This window comes from Mesoplodon mirus (assembly GCF_964341445.2).
Source record: "Mesoplodon mirus genome assembly, chromosome: 9".
In the NCBI taxonomy this organism is placed as follows: Eukaryota; Metazoa; Chordata; class Mammalia; order Artiodactyla; family Ziphiidae; genus Mesoplodon; species Mesoplodon mirus.
Genome location: NC_138985.1, coordinates 46,628,978 through 46,655,211, shown reverse-complemented (window position 1 = coordinate 46,655,211; position 26,234 = coordinate 46,628,978). Strand labels below are relative to the sequence as shown.

Here is a 26,234-nt window from a genome sequence, read left to right as displayed (position 1 = left end):
TTGAATTATGAACATTGCTGAAGGTTTAAGAAGCTACTAAGGTATAGAAAAATGTTATTTTGAAATAAACAATTTACATTATGTTACTCTCGACAATTAGGTCATTTACCAAAACTATAATATTCAATGCCATTCATGCAAGTCTAACACAAAGCCATTCTTAAAAGCTGAACAAATGACAAATGTTTCCAGAGGTATCCTTGGCCTGAAATATGTGGTTACCTTCGGGAATTTTATGAATCCAGGTACAGGATGTCATAACAATGTCTGCTTGGGTCAGAGAGCTTCTGCTCCTAGATTTACAGGACATTTGGCTTGTATTCTTTGTTCCTCTATCTCATCAGTTACTTCTAAGGAGACCTATATTGCCACAGTCTTGAAAAATGGTCTTCAGGGTTAGGGAAGGATGAAGATTGGTGGCAAAAATCCAGTTCTTCTCCTCCGTTCTTCCAATTCCTAGTTAATTTTAGCTCTGTCTGTAGCCATGAGAATCAGCCTAGTGTAAACACAAAAATAAGGTTGAGTAAGCACACCCAGAGCCTAAATAAATTAAACCAAACTTTGTAGGTGAGGGTATAAGTAGCTGGAAGCTTAAAAATCATGTATACCTGTATTTTCTCTTGATTATTTTTCTGTTTTTTCTTAGCCATCTTTGTTGGAGAGATATTCTGCATTTATTTATTAGAGGAAGAAATGTTAAAACTTCTCTCACATTAGGAAGTAATTTGCTGGGACTTCCTTGGAGGTCCAATGGGACTTCTAATGCAGGGGGCGGGGGGTTCGATCCCTGATTGGGGAACTAAGATCCCACATGCCACGTGGTATGGCCAAATAAATAAATAAATAAATGCCATTAAAAAAATAAATAGAATGGTTATGATGGTAATTTAAAAAGAAAAAGGAAGTAATTTGCTAAGTCAATGATCCTTTCAATAAGTACCTACTGAGAGCTTATTTTGAGAGACACTGTGGTAAGTACTGGGGATAGAATATGAACCAGACAGGTATGGTCTTGCCTTGATGAAGCTTACCGTTGATGGAAATGTACAAAAGTAAAAATAAAAATTAAACATAATAAGGGCTGCAACAGTGAGAATATAGAATTCTATGAGAAAATTTAGAACAAAACATTCCTGTGGGCATAGCTAAGATTAAATACAATCCACTGTATATCTGGTTTAACTCAATTCAAACTTCCTCCTACTCTTAAGAAATTATAAAGAAATAAAAATAAATAAGGGTGATATTATTATAAGGTTAACCTTGAGCTTGCTATAACATAGAGAAAAATGTAGATCATTCTTAAATTTGAATCCATTAATAATTTTTGTATTCTATTAATTAATTGCAATGTAGTGTCTTCTAATACTATGTGACATCCTCTTTCTAAATATGAAGAGATTATTTTGAACATTAGTTTAGAGTAAAATAAAAAGACATGCTTTTATGCTAATAATTTTTTTGTAACAGTAGGCCTCCATCTTCCTTGATTTGTGTCTTGAAGTGGCTGCATTTACGGGTGTAATTCCATGTGAAAATAAAGCCACCAAAATCCATTAATATGGTAGGAGATGGGCAGCTACGGCTAATGTTCATCTATACTTTTAATGAAGAAATTATAAATTATTTATTACTTTTAATAAAGAAATTATATTATTCTATAAGATGGTCAGTGCTTTAGTGTGGTCATACAAATATATCACATTTTCAAATTGCTAACCCAAATTCACTGCTAAGAAGGTATGCCTGATAACCTGATACCGATTTTAATAAAAGAATAATAATGAACTGGAGCACATTACAAATTACTTTTCCTAACTCAGCAAATTTACATAGTGCTTCTACGAGAAATAACCAAGAAACCTTGGCAAGATTCTATACTGATTTTACAATGTCATTCCAGGGAAAGAACTTGCTGTGGTAGAACCCCTAAATCTGCACTGCAAAAGTCTTAGCTCTGAGTTGATGATTTGAAAAACAATACTACCACCACCCAAACTGAATGAACATGAACATTTATTTCTATTTATGAATATGCACCGCTATCATATTGTTTAGGAAATATTTTCCACAAGAACTTTATTCCTAACATCAGGACAGCATAACTAGGACATATGATAATAGATGCTCCAAGATTAGCCAGCTGTAATTTGAACATTTATCATAACTTGAAATACCTTTAAATTTTGATAGTAAGGATCCAGTCTATTGAATTTTAGCCTTGAGTCAGGCCAGAGCTATTTTGGTACTAATTTAATAAAGAAATGCCTTGTTGAAGATTTACTTCTTCCTTGTTTTTATAACAGTATACATATCCACTTGATCAATGATGCAAATCTAACTACGGGAGATCCATGGAACTGACAGGAATCATGGTACTCCAATCCATAGAATCTGAGTAAATGTTTGCCAAACTCAGATTTACATCAGTCCAAAATAAATACCTTCGAGTTTCTCTATCTAATCGTGTTTCCTAAAGGGCGACCAAGTCTGACAGCTGCTATAGCTATAGCTATAGGCAATCCTATTTTAGAGCTGATAGTACAAAAACAAAAAACAGCAAACCACCGCGTGTGCGCGCGCACACACACACAATTTTTTTAATGTTCACATTTCCCAAGAGAGTAGCTGTCAGCTATCCAGGGAATGTGTCTATGTGGGCCAAACCACAGAGAAATATTCTTATCTAGTGTATATTTATTTTACCGTTTGCCATATTATAAATATAATCCAAATTTCCCTTTCTTCATGAAATGTTAATACATGTGTTCTAATCTGAAGCTGGAAATCTGTGTCATACCAGTGCTCTTAAAAGAATAGCAAAATAAAAAATTTCATATTATATCCAGATATTTTTACTTAATACATTTTAAAAATCTACATTTATATAACTAGCCTCAAATAATAATTAAATTATGCGTAATATTAACAAATAGAAAAGTGTCCTTAGTCTTTAAATACATTTCAAAAAGAAAGAAAATATTCTTATTCATGAATTAAGTAATATACTTTCTGTGAATGTTTTCATTGAGTATATGGTATATAGTACATGCTTGAAAAAGATTTTTGAATTTATTGAAAGAACAAATTAAGTATCTAATTGTATACATACATCTAATCACATTAGCATAATGTTAACTGTGGTATTCTAAACATTCATATATCCAGTCCAATATAAAACCCTTTTTCACTAATTCACTTAAAAACTGCACTTTCAAAACAATAAAAAATAATCATACTTATTTTTTAAAGTTTCTTGCTGTCTTCTCTTTTAAAAAAATAACAGTTTCTAATTAAAATTTGACTTTTTAATAATTTGTACCTTAAGGAATTTGAGCACACATATTTGCTTTCCTTTCCTGTGGCACCCCACTTAAAATGATAGTAAAACAATAACAACAAAAACAACAACAACAATAAAGAATACACTCATAACAGTGAAAGAAATAGAAGGAGAATTTAACAAGAACAACAAAAAGTAGATGAGGAGAACTAATTTTCTGGCAGTTGGGCAGCCTAGATACTCTAACATAACTTACCCTGAAAATAACTAAAAATGCTGGATACAATGTACACAGCATCAGTTGAATTTGTGGGTATGCTATAAAGAGGTAAGGATTATTTAGGCAAAAACTTGGTTTTACCTTGAAGATATTTGTCAAACCCAGGTAATCTTGAGCTATAGTTTTCAAAATTTCACAAATCATGGGAAACATGAAATAAACCCTAGAGCCAAGCCAATATGGAACTCTTACAGATGATTTTTCTACATAAGCTAGAGAGGACATGGTGCCATATTCTTGATTTGAATATAAGTGAATGTTATCTCCTACAATCCCCTACTTTCCCACCCTCACCCTACCCTTCCAACTTCCACCACCACCTACACCTTTTCTGCTAATGATAAAAAGAAAAATTTCCTGAATTGAAATTTGGTGCTGGCAGAGGAAAAAAAATTAACTCACTTAAGAATTCATAAATACAAATAGTTTATCAGTGAATTTTACAAATCAATGCTATACTAGCTGGAATGCCTAAAGAATTTTAGGGCATGAGCTTATTTTGAAGTGGTCCAAGATCAGTAGTAAGTACAGGCACTGGCAGAAACAACTTCTTTTCTGAGGGACACCAGTCTTAAACCAAGGCCTTAAGGAAATACAGGCTAAACTTCAAAGAAACATGAACTCATACTCAAAAATCACCAAACATGTAGGAAATCAAGCACCATGAAGGAAAGCCAGGAGAATTAACAAATAGCAGAATCAGACAAAAATAGGAACAAAGAACAGGGCAACAATGAGAAAATAATAATGAACATAGCAGATATTAATCCAACTACATCAATAATCACTTTGAATGCCTAAATGCACCAATCAAAAGATAAGACATTGGGCTTCCCTAGTGGCACAGTGGTTAAGAATCTGCCTGCCAGTGCAGGGGACATGGGTTCGAACCCCGGTCCGGGAAGATCCCACATGCCACAGAGCAACTAAGCCCATGAGCCACAACTACTGAGCCTGTGCTCCGGAGCCCACGAGCCATAGCTCCTGAAGCCTGGGCGCCTGGAGCCCATGCTCTGCAACAAGAGAAGCCACTGCAATGAGAAGCCCGTGCACTGCAACGAAGAGTAGCCCCCGCTCACCACAATTAGAAAAAGCCTGTGCACAGCAACAAAGACCTAATGCAGCCAAAAATAAATAAATAAGATAAATAATAATAAAAAAAATTTTTTTAAGTATATGTTTAAAAAAAAAGCTAGACATTGTCAGAGTGGATCTAAAAACAAGATCCAATTATATGCTGTCTACAAGAAAACCACCTTTAAAATAAACACAAATATAGATTAAAAGTAAATAGACGGAGAAAAGTATACCACACTAACACTAATCAAAAGAAAGCAAGAGTAGCTATATTAATTTCAGACAGAGCAGAACTCAACAACATCATCGATCAGTTGGGTATAATTAACATCTAAAGATTACTTCATCCAACAACAAAATACACATTCTTCTCAAGTTCATATGGAACATTCACCAAGATAGACGATATTCTGGGCCATAAAATACACCTTAACACATTTAAAAGGATAGAAATCATTCAATGTCTGCTCTTAGACCACAGTGGGATTAAACTAGAAATCAATGACAGAAAGACATCTGGGAAAGATACTGTATTTGAGAAAAGCCCAAAATACATGGAGATGACACAACACACTTCTAAATAACACATGGGTTAACGAAGAAATCTCAAGAGAAATTTTAAAATATTTCAAACAAAATGAAAATTAAAATCCAACTTAACAAAATGTGTTGGGATGCAGAAAAAGTAGTGATTGGGGGAATATTTATAGCATCAAATACATATATTAGAAAAGAAGATTTAAAAATCAATCATGTAAGTTTCCAATTCAGGAGACTAGGAAAAAAAAGAGCAAATTAAATCCAAAGTAAGCAGAAGAAACAATAAGAATTAGAGCAGAAATCAATAAAATTGAAAATAAGAAATCAACAGAGAATATCAATGAAACCAAAATTTATTTCTTTAAAAGATTAATAAAATTGATAAGCCTCTATCCAGACTAAGACTAAAAGAGAGAGGACACATATTATTATTATCAAAAATGAAAGAGGGAACATCACTATGGATTGCATAGACAGGATAATAAAGGAATGCTATGGACAACCCTATTCCCACAAATTAGAAAACCTAGATAAAATGGACCAATTCATTGAAAGACACAATTTGCCAAAATTCACACAGGGAGAAATAGACTATCTGAATAGATTTATATCTATTAAAGAAAATGAATCAATAATTAATAACCCTCAGAAACAGAAAGCACCTGGCCCAGATGGGTTCACTGGTAAATTCTACTAAACATTTAAGGAAGAAATTATACCAATTCTCTACTATCTCTTTCAGAGGATAAATGCTAAGGAAATACTTGCTTCCTAACTCATTTTATAAGGCTAGCATTACCTTAATTTCAAAACAAGACAAAGACATCATAAGAAAAGAAAACTAAAGACCAATATTTCTCATGAACATAGATGCAAAACTCCTCAACAAAATATTACCTATTTGAATCTAACAATGCATAAAAAGAATTATACACCACAACCAAGTGGGATTTATCCCAGGTATGTGAGGCTGGTTCAACATTTGAAAATCAATTAATATAATCCATCACATCAACAGATCAAAAAAGAAAACTCACATGATCATATCAATTGTTGCATAAAAAGAATTTCACAAAATTTAACACCCCTTTATGATAAAAACTGTCAGTAAGCTAGGAATATAGGGAGTGAACATCTTCAACTTAATAAATAATCTACCAAAAAACCTACAGCTAATATCACACTTAATGGTGAGAAACTCATAGCATTCCTACTAACATCAGGCAAGGATGTCCCCTCTCAGTCCTCCTTTTCAACACTGTACTGGAATGTCTAACTAATGCATAAGACAAGGGGAAAAAAAGATATAGAGATTGAGAAGGAAGAAATAAATGTCTGTTTGCAGATGACATGATCATCTATGCAGAAAATCGGAAAGAACTGACCAAAAACTCCTGGAACTAATAAGCAATTATAGCAAAGTTACAGCTTACAAGGTTAATATACAAGTCAGTCATTTTCATATGCCAGCAATGAACAAGTGGAATCTGAAATTTAAAACATAATACCATTTACATTAGCACCCAAGGATGAAATATTTGGGTACAAATCTAACTGAAGATGTACAAGATCTATGTGAGGAAAACTATAAACCTCTAATGAATGGAATCAAAGAGTAACTAAATAAATGGAGAGATAGTCTATATTCATGGATATTACATATTCATGGAAGACTCAATATTATCAACATGTCAGTTCTTCCCAACTTGATCTATAGATTTAATGCAATCCCAATCAAAACCCCAGCAAGTTATTTTGTGGATATCAACAAACTGATCCTAAAATTTATATGGAGAGGCAAAAGACCCAGAATAGCCAACATAGTATTGATGAAGAACAAAGTTGGAGGACTAACACTACTCAATTTCAAGAGTTACTATAAAGCTACACTATTCAAGACAGTGTAGTATCAGTGAGAGAATAAACAGATCAATGAAACAGACTGAAGAACCCATTAATAGACCCACACAGATTTGATCTTTGACAAGAAGCAAAGGCTGTACAAGGAGAAAAGATAGTCTCTTCAACAAATGGTGCCAGAACAACTGGACTCTAGGTGTGCAAAAAAAAAAAAAGAATCTAAACACAGACCTTACACCTTTAACAAAAATTAACTGAAAATGGGTCACATACCTAGATATAAATCACAAAACTATGAAAATCCTAGAAGATGGGAGAAAACCTGGATGACCTTGGGCTGGCGATGACTTCAGATACAACATGAAAGGCACAATCCATGAAAGAAAGAATTGATAAGCTGGACTTCATTAAAATTAAAAACTTCTGCTACACAAAAACAATGTTAAGAGAATGAGAAGACAAACCACAGACTGGTAGAAAATATTTGTAAAAGACACAGCTGGGGCTTCCCTGGTGGTGCAGTGGTTGAGAGTCCGCCTGCCGATGCAGGGGACACGGGTTCGTGCCCCGGTCTGGGAAGATCCCACATGCCGCGGAGCAGCTGGGCCCGTGAGCCGTGGCCACTGAGCCTGCGCGTCTGGAGCCTGTGCTCCGCAATGGGAGAGGCCACAACAGCGAGAGGTCAGCATACCGCAAAAAAAAAAAAAAAAAAAAAAAAAAAAGACACAGCTGATAAAGGACTGTTATACAAAATATACAAATAACATTTTAAAACTCAACAATGAGAAAATAAATGACCTGACTAAAAAATGGGCCAAAGATCTGAACAGACACCTCACCAAAGAAGGCACACAAATGTAAAATAAGCATATAAAAAGATGCTCCACATCATGTGCCATCAGGGAAATGAAAATTAAAACAATAATGAGATACCACTGCATACCTATGAGAATGGCTAGAATGGTCAGTGTTCAAATCTGAAACACTGACAACATCAAATGCTGGCAAGGATGTGGAGCGACAGGGACTCTAGAACATTGTCGGTAGGAATGCAAAATGGTACAGCCACTTTGGAAGACAATTTGGCAGTTTCCTACAAAACTAAACATATTCTTACCATATGATCCACCAGTTACACTTCTTGGTATTTACTCCCAAAAGCTGAAAACTTATATCCACATGAATACCTGCACACATATGTGTATAGCAGCTTATTCATAATTTCTAAGACTTGGAAGCAACCAAGATGACCTTCAGTAGGTGAATGGGTACATTCAAGCAATGGATTATTACTCAGTACTAAATAGAAATGAGCTATCAAGCCACGAAAAGACTTAAAGGAACCTTAAAAACATATTACTAAGTGAAAGAAGCCCATCTGAAAAGGCTACATACTATGTCATTTCAATTATATTGCATTCTAGAAAAGGCAAAAATTATGGAAATATAAAAGGATCAGTGGTTGCCATGAGTTGAGGGAGGGGGAAGGATGAATAAAGAGCACAAAGGATTTTTAGGGCACTGAAAATATTCTGTGTGATACCATAATGATACATGTCATTATACATTTGTCCAAACCCATAGAATGTACAAAACCAAGAGGCAACCATGATGTAAACTATAGACTTTGGGTCATTATGATATGTTAATATAGATTCATCAGTTGTAACGACTGTACTAGTCCGGTGGAGGATGATGTTGATAATGAGGGTGGCTGTACATGTATGGGGCCAAGAGTACATGGGAAATCTCTATAGCTTCCCCTCAGTTTTGCTGTGAACCTAAAATAATCCTATAAAAATTTTTTTTAAACATTAGCCTTAGGGAAATAAATGTTTTAGATTAAAAATAAAAACAAGTAGCAGAACACAAAATTAGAACTTACAAGTAGCTGCCTCTTTGGAGCAGAACTGTGGGTAGAAAGACATGTGGATTAGAGAACTGCTGTTTTTCATTATAAGCCCTCCTGTACTAGGTGATCTTTTTCCTATTAAAATGAACCACTTGCATCCGAACCGATAAATGGATAAATAAGTAACACAAAACTAATACAAAAGGGCTCTTGCACAGAGCTCTTATCATTCATGTGACTCGTGGCTGCCCAGCCTTCTCTTACATCCTCCACTTGAAACTATTTTTACTTCTTTGTCAATATATGCTGTCCCATATCATGAGGTACAATGATATCTCTCCTCCTTTGCAGGAAGAGAGTCTAAATAAATCCCAGAGCTGAACTGCAGGAAGTTTCTTCAACAGCTTATAAAATATTTTGTAATCACCACTACACGTGAGCTGAGATGCGTGTCAGTCATGGAGGAGGAAGAGAAAGAGGCAACTGAGAATCGCTGGGATCATTCCAGCTGATCATTCAAGCTCATTTATAGCCAGAGCACAACTGGAATTTAGAGATCCCTCTGGGCTCCACAGATGGCAGCTCAGCCCTGTGAACAGCAGTGCCCCTTAACTGGAACACACCTGAAGAGAGACGACAGCGCTCCACGTCTGAGGTTCACTCAGTGAACCTGGCAGTGACCCAGGACCAGCTAGCCTGACTCACCTCTGAGTCAGTTCCATTCTGTCTGTCCCTAGTTAACCTTGTACCAAGTTCCTTTGGTGGTGCTTTTGTTTGTTTGTTTGTGTTTTTAAACAGGCTTCACGACTGAAGATAATTTTGGAGAACAACATTTTCCCCCTCTCTTCATGTAGGATCAGGAATGACAAGCTATAAACATATCCCCTTAGTAAGGTAGCTGATGCCTCATTGGGTGGTTTGCCACCTATGCAATATCAAAAGGACACAGTTCCCTAGACATTGTCAAGAGAGCATAACCTCATCAAGGGACCAAATGTATTCTCTTCCTCCTACAATTAAAAGAAGAAAAAAGCAAAGTTCCAGTCTTGTCTTCCTGTTGCTAGTTGTAATTCAGTCGTCTCTCCAATTTGCTTTCCAAGAGCCTCCTCCCAATATATAACAACCCCGGAACATGGAAACCCCAAATCACACCTTTCTAAAACTACCCCATGTTGACGAACAAACAGTACGGTAGAGAACGTATTAAAGGGATGATTAATATCCCAGTTTTGATTTTTCTATATTTTGTTTAGTAACTCACCACATTTTCCCATGTCCTGTCTTCACTCTGTATTTTCTAAAGCTTTACTTTATCAGAACTGAATGAATCTTGCATTTCATATCATCTTCAAAGCTATGCAAAGAGAGAAGAGAGAATAATTTCACAGACTAGGTTTCCCAAAAAGAACGGTTCAGTAAGAAATCATTGCCAATCTCATGATGAAATATATTTATAGGTTTGGAGTACTTAATATACATTAGCACAATATAATCACTGAGACGACAAAAAAAAAACCCACAAACACATCAGAATCCGTGTTTCACCTCACTGGACCTGCAGATGCTTTCCATTCTCATGCAAAGAGCAGAGTTTTCACAGAGCAGTTTACCTAAATCTGAATCGTAAATAGTGAAAAAATTATGTAACCAAAATATGTATTCGCCCCAAATCTCTCAGGCATTTTAACGTGCCTATATGTATGGAGCGTGGGGTGCCCTTGCACATATGCGCAGATGAAGTAAAGATACCCACATACATGGCACGGACACTGGTTTTCGTGCTGTTCCTCCAACACACCACGTGTCCTGCAGGCTTGGGGCTCTTCATTTACTGTCCCTCCACCTGCCACGCTCTCCCGCAGTTAGCAACACGGTTCACTCCGGCCACAACTTTACGCTTTGCTCAAATGTCACTTTCTTAGTGAGGTGTCCCCAGATTACCGAATTTGAAATCACAGCTCCTCCATCCCAGCAGCTCTGAACACTTCTTCCCTGTTTTATTCTCCTCCAAAACACTTAATACCTTCTATTGTATCTACAATATACGTATTTCTTTTGTTCTCTAACATCAATATGCCTTGCACATTGAGATGCTCAAAAAGCATTTTTTGGAATGCTTGAATGAATTTGAAGACGATGCAAATGATGTCAGCTTGGTATCCTGATAAACTTTTTAAAGTGTCAGTTTTCCACTATAAACATGCATTTCCTTTCACATCTCAGTAAAACTATATATTCTTTCCAATGCCCAAATGTTGTTTTGATTTTTTTTTTGCCCAAGAGATTTCTTAGCTTCCCCCATTTTCAATTGCTGTATCTCACTGGCCTGCTAGTCTGTCTTCATCCAGTGTTTATTTGACATTTCCTAGTTTACCAAGGACTACCTCAACAAAGAGGGGTTTTCCAAGCAAAAAAATTCCCACAAAGAAAAAAAAATCAACCCTGCTACAGGAAAGAAGAGAAATTGCTGCAGGAGATCATGTAAACAAAGTGAAAAATATCTGGGGATTATAGGCAAGTGGTCCACCCAGAAGGAAGGAGACATTGGACTGCCCAAGGAACCCCCTGCTCCCATTCCTCAGATGAGACGTCTCTGGCGGGGTCCCATCTACCCCCTCTCAATAGGCAATAATTTTCCAGGAGAGCCATTTGGACACGTGGCTACTTTCCAGGCACTTGAGAAGTTCTCCAGCAACTGTGTCCTAAGATGTCTACAGCGAAGGTATGATTTCAGAAGATGAATCGGCCTGAATGATTTCTTGCCTGGACTTGGCTGGGACTTTTTTGCATGTATTCTAATTTTTTTCAGTCTACATTTTTATGAGCATTGAATAATAAGAGTATTTTAGTTTAGATGTCTCTAGTAGCTGAGATCAAGTCTTAGACAAAAGACTTCTAAGACTGAAATATATAGAGAGAAGAGTTCAGGATGACATCATGTTGTATGCACACCAGAAGTGACCACAAATAACCTACAATAACCTTTAAAATTAGTTTTTTCCTGACTTCGTAAAACAATATTTTACTTGGCAGGCATATATTGGCAAGCTCTTTCAAAAGCTCTATTTGTTTTCTGTATCCAGGAAGACACAACCAGTGTTTTCACATAGGTTTCCTTCTATGCTGTGGTTCTGCCATTTTCTGCTTCTTTATGAGTGGCTGCTGCAGAATATTTTTCCTTGAGACATTTATTAAGAGTAACAAGGATATGAATGAAAAACCATCCGTATAACAATACAGGGTGGGTTTCTGCTTCCACATGCAATGCTGACCAAATCCAAAGGACAGAAGTTGAATATATCAACAGTGATACGGTTGCTTTACTCTGAGGTTATATAATAACACGCAGCTGGATAAAAATATATTATAGTACATTGAAGGGAATCAGTCCATGTGTCCTTTGATGTGTTAATTAAACCCAAGGTTAGAAAGAGAATGTTGCATCATAACCTAGTTTAAAAAAAAAAGTTATAAAATTATCCAAGCCAAACTGAGGTATAACAGAGAACAGGGAAACAATTTCAAAGTTATCTCATAGGTATGCCAATTGTTCTACTTAAAAAAAAAAAAAGTTCCTATTACAAAATAAAAGTGATATTTTTTCTAAATATTTTAATGTATTATAAAATCCTTCTGAATCTGATTAATTTCATATTACTCAGGTTTTCGAATTAATTCGCATCACAGTTTTTCAAACTTCTACTATTTCCTAGAAGACAAAGATGATTATGTATAAATCCTTTCAAATATAATAAAAGCAAAATTTAAATTTCCCAAATAAACAGCACTTCTAGAATAAGTCACTATATTTCATTTTCTTCTTTTGGTTCCTATTAATCTTTTACTGTCACACAGGCAAAAGAGGAAGGTTCCAATAATTAACCTTGTGCTGTTGACCTAACCAGAATTAACTGGCTATGCAACAATTTAGTTGTCCATATAAAAACAGGAAGAGAGATTTCCCCAAGTAACCCTTATTCACCATGAGAAAAACAGCTGGTGCTCTCTCTTTCCATATAAGCCTGTGAAGCATGGATGAAAGGATGTATATTTCTGATATCCTCTCTTGTAAATGGGTGGTTTTTTCAGTGGAAGTATGCCAACATTCAGTTCCTGAGAAGCAGGGGCCCCCAAAATTCTGGTCAAAATATTTAGAAGTATATCTTTATAAGAGGAGGTCTGTGAAAATGAACCAAGTTTCCTCACCAGTGTTACATGAATGATCACTGCAAAATAATAGCGGAAACCTATACCTTTTCCTCCTACAAAAGGAGGGAAAGATTAAAAAACATTGCCCTCCAACAACAAAAATCAAAGTTTTAGTACCAGACTTCTTTGTGTCCTGTTTTCCAGTAGTTCTGCTACATTTCCCACAGTACACTGCTGGGATTTTTTATTTTTTATTTTCGCTACGCATGCTCACACATCTGTTGCACATGTGTGATCAACCGACTAGATTTTTGAGCCAAATGTCCTGTTAAATGGACAGAGTGGGCAGAGCGCTCCTTTGAGAGTTAGATTCTGCCTCTGGTGGATTGCCTCCAAATGCAATGGTGTAATAAAGAAAAGAAATCTGCTCATTTGAATTGCATTGAAATGAACTGTGTCCTCTCCTAAAATACCATATGGTAATGATCCCTGGAGGTATGGCACATAACACCTAGGTCTGGCAGACTCCAGTGGAAGGCTGTAAACGTCCCTGCGTAGTCAGACTGTGAAAGGCAAGATAGTTGACAAGAAGCATGCGGGGTGAAACAAGAATCCTATCTGATGTCCCTCAACCAACTTGAAAGAAAGGAGATTGAACAAAGAAATCCTAGCAAGCTGTCCTGGAGAAATCCTTCTCCCACTAAAAAGCAGTTCTTGGATCTCACCTCCAGTAAAGTGAAACCGTATGGAAAGAAAGCTGTTTCACCTGAGCAGTAGCCAGAGTTTCTTTACAACAAATTATCTCAATAAGCCTCAAGCGTATGTCTGCAAAGGAAAAGGCCGTCTTCATAAACCTCCACCAGAGCTACGAGCAGATGGATCAAGTAACCAGAGGCGCTGAGAGTCCTGCCTCTACTCTGCCTAGCACTCTCAGTAACATGATCTTACAGCGGGCAGTGGCTGGTGACCTACACGCCATTCTGTGAATCCTCTCAAGGGAGCACACCCCCAACACCAGTCCTTTTTAGGGGGGAGAAATTCAGGTAACTCTGGTGGTGAGGTACTGATATGTCTGTATGCCAGACAATAGAAAAGAATAGCCTATTTTATCCTCTATAGCAATAAGGTACTGCTATAGAAATTCAAGTATGGGGTTTAACCACAATAAAACCCCAGTAGCCATTGGTAGTTGTAAATTTTCAGCTATGTCATCAGTTCATTTCTGGCCTTTCATTTTTCTTGAAAACAGACAAATTTTCCATTAATTTAGTCCCTAATCAAATATGTTTCTAGAAATAATACAGGAAATTACCTCAAGACATGAAGTTATTCCTGCCTGAATTTTTTTCTGTTCTAATAATTTGATCATAATGGTGTGTGTCTGCTAATGGGGTGAAAGAATTCCTAAAACTTTAGTTTCTTTTCAATCATCACTTTTTCTTTTTCTAGAAGCTTTGACAACTGAAGTCCATCCATATACCCAAATTTAAATAATGGATTCATTATACTTGTTCTTAACTTTCCTGAAAATTTGTTTTATTTTTCATGTCAAATGTGACTTTGTGTTTTGATTTCTACAATTCCCTTGTGATAATTTTGAGGAAGCTCAGTTATGATTAATTATAAAACACAGATATTGAGTAATGGGATAATAGTAGCTAGAACATATTGGGCAGTTTTATCTTAAATAAGTTAGTAGGAAATTAGTTAATAGTCACTCATTTAATCTTAAACATAATCCAGCAAGATAGGTATTATTATTCTCCCTGTATTTTACAGATGAGGAAACTGAGGCTTGTCAGGATTTTGTAATAATGCCTTCAGGCAAAAGCTGACAATTTGGCTGAGGTGTAACCCTACCTTGTGTTTCCAGAGCAGTGTTCTGAAATGACTATTATACCGTCATGTTAGAAGGGTTTTTGGTTTTGTTTTGTTTTCAAAATTCAGACTCTAGAACTGGCATTTCAGACATGTCTTCTCTACGTTCTAAGATCATCAAAGGGGAAAATTCGATTTACCTCCATAATCTCATGGTATTTTTAGAAACCATCATGTAACTAAATATTTTTCCTCCCTCAAATATGAATCTTTTCCATGACTAACGTATTAATCCATTGTGTCTAAATTCTGCCTCTAATAACATTATCTGAAAAGCTTAACTTTCTCTTCAATCTTTTCTTTCGTAGAAAAAAAACACGTTTCTTTAATCTTACCACAAAAGTCATCTTTTTTCCCTACTTTCTAAAGCAAGGTACTTTTCCAAAAGTAGAGAGTAAAAATACACAAATAGATTTGATTTTAAGATATTTTGAAAGAACTAAGTGTGTTTAATTGAAGTCCTCCTGTCTATAAGGTTTTCCTCTCCTTGCGTCAATTCTACTTGAGGACCTCTATGAATACTGGGATCACAAAAAATGGCTCTTGGAAATTGTGCAGCAGGCAGCTGACATTTCCAGTGATATCCATAATCCTCCTAATAGCAACACAGATGTTTCTTTTTTTCATTAACTGTAGTATCTTCCAATTTAATACTGAAACACCAAATAAATGTCAGCTCTTCTTTGTTGTTGATAAAGACATTGGATTCTGAAGCAGTACTCACATTCATATATTACAACCCTGTTTATTGTTTCAACAGAGGAGTTCTGAGTGCAAAGTGTGTGGGAAGAATATTTCTCTTATTTTTACAGATCAGAAAGCTGATGCATAGAGATTAAATTATATTTACGAGGTCAATGAAAATATCAACAGAACTGTAATGAGCCCAACCTGCATTCCACAAGTCTAAAAATAAAGTGGATTTTCAAGTCATATGTAGCTAGCATTTTGAAATATATTATAAAATTAAACAATTTATATGTTCATGCCTTTCATTTCAGCCTTAATTTAGGCTATCAACATTTTATTAGATTCACAGGAAATTCCCAGCACAGTTTGCCAATTGATCTAAAAGCATAAAGTCCAAAGGAGTCATATACATACATATATAGATATATATATATATATATTAATTTAGAGGATGTATTTCTATAAAATGCATAGTATCATCTGTGCCCAGTAAATGTACAAGTACTATATTTGCTTTTAGGTGGGGACAAGACTGCAGAAATACAAGTTCTCACACTTCTCAGCTCAATTCTAAAAGTAACTTTCTGGCCATTTTAATAATGCTACTAATTGTTCTGGATGTAAATTTGGGTGCAGCTATATTTCTTTTTGGATGTTTGGTATCTTTCTTGTAATCCAATTTATGACGATTCCCATAGGGAAGTAATTTGTTCTTGTGGACACACATCAATAATTTGTTCTTGTGGACACACGTCAATAATCTCTGTCTCTTGCTGATTTTAAGTAAAATTGTTAGCTAGGTTTTAGTGAAAACAAATAGCAGTCTCCACCTATTAGCATAACCAAGAATTTGAGAAATAAGCTCCTAATCAGATATATAAGCATGGTCTGATAATATTCTTGAAAATTATTCCTGAAATTTCACATTTGAAATAAAATTAAGAAATTAACTGGGGGGGGGGAAGGAAGAGAGAGGGAGGGAGAGGGAGAGAAAAAGGGAGCGAGAGACACACACACAGAAGCAAAGAAGCCCAAAATAAGGATTTTGCAAACTAACCTCAGACAGGTGCCTCAGAGACTTTTTAGTCCAACTGCTGTTTCTCCAGTTAGCATACAATGTGCTGTGTATGAAAACAGTCATATATAAACAGGAATTTGAGCTCGGCAACACTTCTGCTTACTTTCTCTTCCTCTCCCCTCCCTTCCCAATGTCCTTTTACTTCCTAATCTGCCAAATCAAATGCTAAATCAGGAGCAATAGCCTACAATTAGCCTTTTCAATTAAAATGTAGAGTTCAAAGTTGACTCCAGAGTTGAGTAATTGCTTTTGAAAACCACAACCAGCAGGCAGCTGCCAGATTATTACAACAGTTTACTTAACCTCAAAACATCTGATCAATTTTATTATCTCAGCAGAAGAGAGATATCCTGGAGAGTAGGGTCTAAAATATACTACTCATCCTAGATGTCTGAGAGAAAATAAAAATTCCTCAACACCATAAATATCCTTTTGCCATCACCTTGCTGAGAAAACAAACTCAGATCACACTTTCTTCATTCGAAAGTCAACAGAAACTAAGAAATTGAAGGCGAAAGCATCATGATATCAGCCGGGGCAAAAGCGTGGGGAAGGGGGCCAGGAACAGACAATTTACAAAATTACAAGGTTTAAAAACATTCAAACATCTGGCTCATGATGTCTGGGGTTTTTAATCATCCAGAAAGGAGACAAAGAGAGGGCTGCCAACCTCACCAAAACAAAGAATATCACGTGTCAAGAATCCGGACTTGGCTGTCTCCACACTGCCAACCTTACGTTTCTGAACTCTTCTCTGAGGCCCCAGGGATGAAGAGGATTGAAATCCCTGTGTGATACAAATGGCCTGGGCAGCCCTCAGAGCTCCTGCTTCCACCCAGCAAGGCCAGGGCACAGAATACATACAACCTACCGGGCCTCCACCCCTGGGGATTTTCCAGCCCCTTCTTCCTGATCCTTCTATGCCCATCTTGCCAGGCCTTCCCCACAGAACTTTGGATTTCATCTCCTCGCCGCTTCTGCAAGCCCACCGGCACCTACCACACCGAACAGGTGGTCTTGATCATTTCACCTTCCCCAGCAGCTTTGTTGTGACGACTGAGTGGTTATTACGTGTAAAGTGCTTAGAACCAGCCTGGCACACAGCAAGTGCTATGTAGGTTTTAGCCTTTTGTTTTTATAATTCACTCCGGATGCAGTCTTGACTTTTCTTTGGCTCTGGACCTGGCCTGTTGGGCAGTTCTACCCACTCTCAGGCCCAGCTCCTGGAACATCTCCTCAGATAGTCTGGATGGAGGGTTCAAACAGCTAGTTACCTGGGCTGTTTTGGTGTCCTTACTTAGGAGTCATGTTATAAGAAAGCTTTGATACAATCATCTCTCTCTCATCTTCCTAGCAATTTAACCACCTTGAACAATGAACCCTAATTATAGTTATTTCCAAAATATACCATCATTCCCAGCCACAGAGGGGTAGCTAGATACCACTAATTCCCATCACTACATTTGAGGAATATTAGTATTGCATCTTTTCTGTCCATTCTAGGAACTGTCAACTTGAAAGAAAAAACAACGTTCAAAGAACAAGTCAATTTAGGAAATGTTCATGGGAAATAAACCACTCATTTTTACAAAAAGGCTCTTCAGTACCTGAAAAACCATGAAAGCACTGTCTAAATACTTATTCTTTCTTTGAGTTTTATTTTCTGATGATTGTCTTAATTGTCTATTCCCCAATCCCATTTCACTTTTCCTTCTAGAACCATGCTAACATATTTGACAGACTTGAACTCCTAGGAATTCTTGTGTAATAATGTTTTGTGTATGTTCTAATATAAAGTGAATTGATTTATAACCTAATAATCTATAAAGGTTATTGATTTGTAAAAATTTTGATTCATTTTGTTTATTACTTTTAATCATTCAATCCAGTGTTCTTACAGTATCTTCATGTTATTTTGTGTACATCTAGTTTGTTGCTTTTAATTACTGCAGAGTACTCTAGAGTGTGTGCCCAAGTCATTTTTACCTAACCATTCAATTCTTGCCATTAATTAACAACAAAAATATTAACATCCAATACTTAGTCTCACATTTGATCAACATGATCTAAAGTCGCAGTGATTCTGCTAATTCATTTTTTCCCTCCAATCTTAAGAGTTTTCCACCTGAATTAGAGACAAATGATCTCTCTTTCACTTTCTAGTAAAGATACACTCAGAGAAACTAGCATTTTTTCTTTTGAAATCTGATTGTTGGCAACCAACATGTTTTGTTGATAAAAGTAAATATCTTTCACAGACACAGAGTAATATAATACACAGACATCTTAAAGCCTTGTGGAAATAGGCCATGAATAAAAAGTAAATAGTTAGCCAGCCACGCTTTCAGCATCTATTGCGTTTTAACCACAAAAACGTACGAAATGCACAAGATCACAAAGATGATATTCAAATTCCTGCACTGCAGCACTATTTGATATAATGCAATAGGGGAAACAATTTAAATGTCTATCAGTAGGAAACTGGAGTCTAAATAAAATACGGGATTTTATACAACTATAAATAAAATGAAGTAATTCTGTAAGTACTGAAACAGGAACATCTTAAAAATACATTGTTAGTGAAAATAACAGTCCACAGAAGAGTATTTTTCACATGATTCCATTTTTGTTTAAAAAAAGGCAAAAGAAATATCCATGTATAAAAATGTGTGTATATATATATATATATATATATATATATATATATACACACACACACACAGGATTGCATGTGCTACAAAGTATCTGGAAAGATTCAAACTGCACCAGAGGGATAGCGAAACCTGAGAAGGAAAAAAAATTTACCTTTTAATTTCTGTCCTTCAGTATCAGTATTTACATATTTTTGGTTGTTTACAAGTATGTATTAATTTCATACTAAATTTTTCTAAATATAAATAAAACAAAAATATAACAAATAAGCCTGGCTTTTGAGGAAGGTTGGATACTGGTTTTATTCACATAGGGAGGAATGGAGGAGCTGACCCGGTGACAGCATCCTTCAGGCAAGCAGAAGCAGATGGAAGAAAGAAACCAATGAGCATAACAAGAAGTTACCCCTACCCCAAATCACTTATTAGAAGGCAATGAACAATCAAAGTAACTTACTGTTTCCACATTGACACACCACTTGCCAAGCGGTAGGTTTTGGAGTTTTTAAAAATTGTAATGGAAAAGAAAAAGAAAATTCTCAATTTAAGTAGAAGCAACAATTTTCAGTGAACTAGAGAAGTTAGGGAAGTTTATTTTGTGGCCAGTGATGCTGACAGTAAGGTAAGGAAAAAAAAGATCTGTTAGAAATGTACTTCAAATAGTTAAGATGCTAAGAAATTAAAATATATTTGAAATAATATATATGGCTTCTTTCTGCTTGATGAAGATTATGTAAGTTCTAGTTTAAAATATATTTTACCAGTAAAAGGCTAATACCTCAATTTTTCATAAATATTTTGCTTTTGAACTTTTGATGTTTTAATGGTCAGTGCTTCAAAATAGATTATAATATTTTAAAACTTTTTTCTCCAAATATTCAAATATAAAAAGTCCAATCCAAAACAGAACTTGGAGACAATGTCAAAATTATGGGAAAAAATAAGAAAATTTTAATGGAAAAGATAGAGTTAAATGCAGAACCACCCACAACAGAAAGAGAATAAATGTGCTTTTATCTCTGAAAAATACCCATTTAAAATTTTCCTAAGACAGACTGGCAGGTTCTTTTAAAAATTTAAGAATGAAACGTTTGATTTTGATACTATGTAATCAAACCAGTTGTCCAGTGGAATAGTTTATCTTAAATGTCTGGGAAAGCTACAACATACAGGGAAATTATGGAATTATGTCCACGTCAAATAAAACAATAGTAACAACAGACCTAAAAAAATTTGGTGAAACATACTCCATGTAGAACCAAGATGTTTTACACTGATAACCACGAATAAGTGATCTGGATTCTATTTCCACCAGTCATTTAAAATTCTGAATTCTTTACATATACAAATACTATTAATGTTGCACACTATATGCTACACTAATTTTTTAGAAGAAAATTTTCTTCGCTTAACAAAATAGTCCATAAGATTTTAATGAGAAAAACATTTTAAAAAGTATGAAATAAATTCTAGGTATTTGCACTTGAATCTTGCTTTCTTGCTGGCTTACCAGAAGTAAGGCAACAACTGAAAGGAAATATTTATGATGTTATACTCCCTCTAGTGGGCATTTTTTTTAAAGGGACAGTTCAGCAACCTCCCTACGCACGCCAGTGCATTCTGAGTTTTAGGATTCTGATCCTCAGTGGGAAGGGTCTTTGCAGATTACTTAGTCAACCCTCTGTGATACAGGAACCTCAAAGGCAGCCAGAGCATGTTTGATCTAAGTTTCACTCCCTCAAGAAAGCTACTGTTTCTATCTTGGGATAACTATTGTTAGCAAGTTATGTTTATATCAAAGCAAATTCCATTCTTTGTATCATGCACTTTTGGACCTCTTGAAGAAACTGGGAAGAGTTTATTCCCTTTTCCATTTTGCCCACCCTAAAGTAAATTTATAAAATATCTCATCCTAAGAGTAGCCACTGAACAAGTGAAAAACAGTAGCATTAAGAAGCTATTTTAAAAATATATTGTCTCAGGCGGGGGTAACAAGATAAGAATGCCCTATTAATAATCCATGAAATTACAAATATACAATCATTGCTTTATTTGTCATTATATAATACCTACCATTGCCCATCATATACAAAACTGAGTGTTGTACCAAATAACAAAGAGTTTATGGAGACAAATATGCCCAATAAATGTTTGTTAATTTTAATTTAAAGAAAGTGATCCTTTCACTTTGTATGAAACTACTTAATTAGTTTCTATGCGGTGGAAGAGCTAGTGCAACTGACTGTTTTTTGCCGGGTCTACAGCAGTAGAGGAGCCCTGTGTGAAGCCTAAAAGACATCAAGGGTCTTACTGCCCAAAGGGTGAAGCAAAAACATCTGAACACTTAGTCTCAGTAAAGGGAGAAGGTATACCTACCTTACATACCCTCAAATTCATCTCCCCGATTTAGAAGGCTTCATACTGAAATTCCCACCATTGCGTTAATGCCTCTTGAGTGGAAAATCCTCCTGCCCTTTGCTCCTTTATGCTAGCACAGAACGTACAACTCAGTAGATGCTTAAGCCATGCTTGCTACTGATGAAGATGAAGCCCCAGGTTTAATGCTTGGGCTCACCAATACTCACAAATTCTCATTTATACCATTTGACAGATTAACTTGCCTTTCTGATTATCTGCTGCTGATAGAGGTGTTTTGGTGGTAAGAAGCAGTGAGGAAAGGTGTGGAGATCAATGAGACTTAGGACAGGTCTTATACTGTGTCATGGGGAGGGAAACCTTGGAGACAGGGCACTATCGATGTAGGGTGGAAGAGACATATTTAAAGAAAGAGACAGGAACATGCAAGACATACTTATCTAGCCCAGATCCATTAACCCACAGGAAAGGAAGTGCAGCCCTTTTCAGAAGCAAAGCGCCACCTACCCCAGAGGAGAATTACAGGACTTTTTCTACTATAATAATTTTAATTGTATCTACCACCCTAGGTCTTGGGGTGGGGGGAAGCATGGCTTTGTAAAATCATTACACAATTGGGTGAGGGGGCAGGTGGGAGGTAGAGGAGAGGTATGGGGATATGGACAACTGGAGAGCAGTGGATTTCTCTGTAGATTAGAGTACATGGGCACACAATGATGTTTGTACAAGTGAACAACAATATAGGCACATCAAGCAACCTAAGGCAACATTTCTCACAGCCGGGCCTTCAATGTTACCTGTATACAATTTTTACAAAACACAATTTCCATGATGCAACCCAAGGCCTACCCAATCTGAATTTCTAGGGATGCTGCATGACACGCAACATAATTAACAATATCTCCACATGATTTTCAGTATAGATATGAAAGTGTAAGAATCAGCATCAGGGACTAAAAACACTTCTTCACAGGTCCTTATAAAGCAGTGGGGGTGGAGGAAGGTAGGCTCTAAAATTCAACCCTTTCAAGTCCCTTAGAAATTGCCTTTTGAAGGGCAACGTGACATCTCCTGGTTCAATTTCCCTTCTGGGAAAGGTATTTGGTTTCTTTGAACAAGCACTAAATTACATAGTTGTCTAACATTTAGAGGCCATATTGAAAAATATCTGTCTTTAAATTCTAGGACCACCTTGAGCTTGGAGAAATTATACTCTGAGAATCCCAGAGCAAAACTGAGACGAGAAAACCACAGCTTTATATCCTACTTTTGGCTAAACCAGAGAAAGTGCCAATAAATTGAAAAGCTGGATTTATTCACTCACCCATATATTGAGCAGCTACTATATATGATGTGTTATGTTTAATGACATGAATACCAAGATGATGAGTGAAATTAGTCTGATCCTAACTAATGAGAGTTTGTTAAACTTTCAGAAAATAGCATCATGAAAATTTATAAACTTAATGTGAAAAAGTTTTCCGTAGATACTTTATTTTCAGGTTGATACATTAAAATGTATTAAGAATTCTAGTTAAGTGTACGTATAAGTGCCTGTCGATGATACCCTACAGACCACAACAGGTTCTTACTGTGCCATAATCTCATGGAGAAGTTTATGTAGCATCACTCTCAGTGGGCTGCAAGATAGTTCAGCAGTTTTGTGGTTCAAAAGCAACAGGTAAAAAAAAATCTTCTATGGTTCAGAGATTAAAGGAATCTTGGGAAAAATAAAAGTAAGGTTTTTTGTTTGTTTTTTGCTGCCTTCTCCCTTTTGTTAGCTCTTTCAACCACAGGTTTCCTATTTGCAGCTCCACACTGTAGGAGCACAGCTCTTCAACCATGACCTTCTCTCTCTGCTATGGAGGGGTAGGAGTGGGTTAAAACAATGATTCTCAAGACAGGGGAAAGAAAAGGAGAAGAAAGCAGGAAGAAACTTGCATTGTTCCAAAAATTATGTTTTAGTACAATTTTTGTCTGGAAAAAATATGCTTTTTCATAACAAAAATGTCAGAGAACAAACTTCAAAGGAAACTTCTTTGCCAGTATACTAGTTTTTCATTGTCGTTGTAATAAATTACCACAAACTTGGTGGCTTAAAACAACACAAACTTATTATCTTACAGTTTTATAGGATGGAATTCTAACACAGAGCTCCCTGGTCTAAAATCAAGGTGTCAGCAGGGCTGCATTTCTAGAGGCAAATCTGTTTCCTTGTCTTTTCCAGCTTCTAAAGGATACCCACATGCCTTGGTTTGTGGCCCCTTCTTCTGTTCAAAGAGAGCAGTGTTGCATCACTCTGATCACTCTTCCATAGTCACACCTCCGAGGCTCCTCCTGGCCTCTGTCTCCACTTTTAAGAACCACTGTCATTATTGGACCCACCTATTTAATCCAGGGTAATCTCTTTAAGGTCAGCTGATAAGCAGTCTTAGTTTCATCTTCAATCCTAATCCTCCATGTAATGTAATATGTTTACAGGTTATAGGGATTAGGATATGAACATCTTTGGGGGGCCATTATTCTGCCCAACTACAACTGGTGAGGATAGTCAAAACATGGTCACTATTAACCACAGAAGAGGCGCCCCTTTAAAGGGAGATACAAAATGCAAATAAAAAAAGTGTTGGAGCATGAAATATATAAGTTCATTAGATGTGGACCGGGTTAGGAAGGTTGGGCAACACTGGCTTAGTAGTAATATTCACTGCTCAGGAGGTGGTCTGATTGGGTGGAGAAGGCAAACACATTTATGTTGGTGCCTAGATTTTAGCCTAACAACTAAAATATTCTCAAAGTGAAAATAAATAACTTCAGATATTTCTCAGTCCAAGAGTTGGTATTTGAAGGAATATGAAACCTCTAAAATTTATCAGCCAGCAGTTAGGAAAGATAGTCCTTTTCCTTAAATATGATACTATGGGAAGAACACCTATGCCACCAGTGGGGTGCATTATTACAGAGAAAGCAATTTTATACCTTTTGTTTGGGTTGTTTCTTTCACTTTTCTAATGGTTATTGACCCATCTTTCTTCATTTTCTCCTTCGACCAGAATATGAATTTCTCAGATAGGCATCACAGATGAATGCCAGTGGTCCTAAATGTCAGTGCCTACAGAAGCCGGGCAATAAAGAAGAGGAGGTAGAGTGTGATATGTTAAGGAGTAGTGGCGCTTATGGAAAATTAGAGTGTGCATCACATCTAAAAAGGGTACTTACTCCTCAGGTTGAGATCACTTGATTTGCGAGAAAAAGACCCCTCACTGCTAGATAGCTGCATTTTTATAATGAAATTTTCCAATTTTCAAACAGAGACAATTATTTCATATTTTAGTAGAAACATGAAAAAACATATCTGTGGGTTAAATCCAGCTGCAGAGCTTCCAGTGTGTAAACTCTGGCTAATTTTCTAGTCTTCATAAAGCTATATGCTACAAAATGTTGCTCAACATAAAGGATAAACATAATACTGTGCTCGCTTGCTTGTGAGAGAGAAAGAACATACTCGTGTACTGAGTAAAGGGCTGGACTATCCTGCTTTAAAATATGACTTAATATTTTCAAACATTTTTCCATTTTATTTTTATAATTTTATATGAATCATAAAGGCCTTTAAATAAACTTCCTTTAGTACCAAAGCATAAATTAAGTCCTTTCGAAAACCAATTTTGATGTGGGACAGGGGTGGTAGGAAATATTTGGTTTGTGATTATCACACTAAGATCATTCTGGTCATTGCTGAGAGCCTGAATAGCATGAAACATTTATAATAATCAAATGCTGAATGCCATGTTTTAAACATCAATGTCGGTAAAATAAATTAACAAGCATATTTCACTACTTTTGTGACAGAGGAAAGCCTGCAAAACACCCACTCACACACATGCGTAGTACATATATATACATGTTTGCATATATAGAGATGTGTACAAATTTGTTTCCCTGCTTTATTGATCTCACTGCATGTGCTCAAGTCTAAACAAGAGAAGCAAATTCTACCACCAGGTGGAGCTTAGCTTCCATTAAAGCAGCAGATAAGTGAAAAAGATTTCAAGAGCTTGTTTGAATTCTTTGTATACCTTAGGAAAACACTGAAGTAAAAGGTAAACTAGAGTAGAACCTGACTGCAAATAGTGGGGTGGACTAAGATGATGGGCCATAACCACAGACAAATGGTGGATTTACTTGTGGGACAAGTAGGTACAGAGTTACTGAAGAGTGTGGGTCAGGAATGCAGAATGAGAAGAACATTATTTATGTGGCTTATGAAGGGAAAGAAGATTTAGGAGGCCCATTCAGTGTTAAGCTTGCCTAAATTCTTTTACACCTGTTACCAACATTTAATAGTCTAGATTCAAAGGAAATACAGATGTGTAAAACATGCTATCTACTCTTAACTTGCCTAGTGGCAGGCACTGTAAGTTCTATAATAGCGTGGAAGTATGACATAAGCATAGATGAAGAAGAAATAAATCTGTGTAAAAATATAATAACAGAGCACATCAGGCAGCAACAGCATG

General features: G+C 36.1%; 1 long non-coding RNA gene across 1 annotated transcript; it reads right to left on the bottom strand.

Annotated features, from left to right (window-relative positions):
* LOC309810852 lies at window positions 1–24,775 on the bottom strand. The gene is made up of 3 exons (XR_014295066.1): window positions 24,694–24,775; window positions 10,154–10,246; window positions 1–496 (listed from the first exon to the last, which is right to left on the bottom strand). It is a non-coding gene; the product is annotated as an uncharacterized lncRNA (long non-coding RNA).
* Between the last annotated feature and the right edge of the window lie 1,459 nt (window positions 24,776–26,234).